The sequence below is a fragment of the Triticum aestivum genome, chromosome 5A (assembly GCF_018294505.1).
Source record: "Triticum aestivum cultivar Chinese Spring chromosome 5A, IWGSC CS RefSeq v2.1, whole genome shotgun sequence".
NCBI lineage: Eukaryota > Viridiplantae > Streptophyta > Magnoliopsida > Poales > Poaceae > Triticum > Triticum aestivum.
Genome location: NC_057806.1, coordinates 502,680,694 through 502,683,251, shown reverse-complemented (window position 1 = coordinate 502,683,251; position 2,558 = coordinate 502,680,694).

The following is a 2,558-nucleotide window of genomic DNA, read 5'->3' as shown; positions in this document are numbered from 1 at the left end:
CGCTTTGCCCGCGCGCCGCCGTGGCCGCTCGCCGTCGCCTCGCCTCGCCAGAAACCGCCTCCGTCGCTGTTGACCCGCCGTGGACCGATAAAAACCGCCCGGTCCGATCCGGTTTATTTTCAGTTTCGTTTTTTTCGTTAAACCCGGTTTTGTTTTAGTGACCTAGTTATTTAGTGGATGTTTGCTAGGTTAGATCTGTTAGTGAACGCTTTCATTCATTAGGACTCTGTAGCGAGCGTTCTCTCGATAGTTTTTTTTCTTTTTCTTTTTATTTTCTGTCCAGGGACCTATTTGTAGTAGTTTCTTTTACAGATTAGTCCCTGTATTTCAATCAATCACATCTTTTTGCTCGTTAGTCCAAATGCAACGAAACCAACGCTCACGTCTTCGTTATGATCTCCTCTATCCAGTAATACAACTTAAACATGTTCTTGAAAAGTTTAAAATTTGAATTAGATCATATTTGAATTCAAACTTCATTTGATCATAACTTGAGTTTCGTAGCTCCGTTTGAGTTGATTGTTTTTGCAAATCGAAGCTCTTGACCTAAACCTTCTGATAAGGCCAAATTCACATAATTTTGGTACTGTTAGAAATTGTTTTATGTTGCAAAGAGTTATTTGCTTGGTTTTGATGTTTTCCGAATCGTCTTCTTTGTTCTCTCCGATCTTTGAGTGATTGCTTATGTGTGGTTACTATTGCTTGCTTACGATAGATTGACCGGAGTGTGACGAGTAGATCTATCAAGAGTATGAGTGCGAATCATCTTCATCAACCTTGTAGGCAAGTTCACACTTTGATCATATCCCCTTTCATACCCAGTTTTATTGCATTAGATCAAACCTCCAACATTGCATGATTAAGATCTAATTAAATTGTAGGATGGGAAGTAGTTGAGGTAGTACCTATTACCTGTTTATTATCAAACCATTGGGAGTTACTTTTACGTTATGCTTATATTGCCATGCTATGCTCGTAGACGTGGATTGGGTTTGAGAGCATTTCATGACAGATGTGAGATTGTTAATTAATGGTTTACTTAAGGTGGAAACTTAAACACACATCTGGGTGGATTGAGGCACCTGGTTATTCCAGGACTGCCTGTCTAGGCACCTGGGTAGACCAGGATTGCCTGTTTTTTATGGACCGCCACCCAGGCTCAAAGGGATCATGAGATTTTTCATACTAGAAACTTCCGTGTGCAGCCACAAGCTATTATGGGCTCTAGCATAGTTGATTAAGTCGTGCGAACTCTTACTGGGTAGACTAGCAGATGTAGGGGAAAGTAGGTGTAACGGTCTATCCATCGTAAGGTGCTAGCGCTTCTGAAAGACTATGTCTCGGTCATCCGTCTTCTCAAACACCATGTAGTGCGAGAAACCAAACGGAGGCGATCGAGTCTTATGGGGAAAAGTGCGCAAACCTCTGTAGAGTGTATAAACTAATCATGATTAGCCGTGTCCCCGATTATGGACATCTTGAGTATCTAGTACCTGGATTATCATGTGAATCTCATCATGTTACTTTAAAATTAAGTTTGTTGGGTTTAATGATGTTATTTAATTGGGATTGAGAATGTTGTCAACCATTCTCAATGTTCAACAACCACCATGATAGTTAAATAAAATGTATTCCTTTGTAGTAGGGAAAAATTGGCTTTTCGCAAAAACCTTATAACCGTAGAGCTTTTCCACCAGCCATATATGCATGTAGTGATAGCCATTATTCATCATTGCTCTACAGTGTGAATTTGCCAGTACATTTAATGTACTGACCCTTTGTGGCTGCAACGTCTCATGTTGCAGGATTATCTTACGACGAGTAAGTGATACGTTAGGGTTACAATTTCTACACTCAACTTTGCCGTTGGTGTTGATGGGAATCCACAACCTTGTTACTTCCGCTATTTGGATTGAGGTAATAGTATTTACGTTTCTTTATACATGTGATTTACCTCTGTTATAAATCCTCGAGTACTGTGTGTGTCGGCATACCGATCCAGGGATGACACTTAAGCACAGAGACTTGATCCATTCGGGTCGGGTCGCTACAGTGACCTGATCATATCTCCTCTGAGCTTCCCAACACCATACAACACTTATTTGAAATACTTGGATATGGTCTCCATTGATCTCTGAACATGTTGTGGATCACCCTGAATCTCTGGTTATGACCCACAACATGGAGGAACATGGCAACCTGCTCTTCCACAGTGGTGTTGATGCTATCTTGTAGCATCCCTTTCCTCCTGAACGTTTGCACAAGCCTGACAAAAGATGCTCTTTTTATCCGAAGCATCCACAAAGCCTCTGTGTCGTTGCAGTTGTAGATGCACTTCAGATTTGCTATCCTCTCCTAAATCTGGATTAACAGTGAACCATACCGGATCACGATCTTGTCTTTCCTATGAGCTCTCTTATGGACCAAGAAGATGCACACCCGAATCACAGCTATCAGCGAAGCTGCATGAACTACCGTCTTCATCCGTTCGTCCACAACCTAGGTGACATCCATGGTACAGTCAGCAATGGCACAATCAATCCTACACCATCCTAACA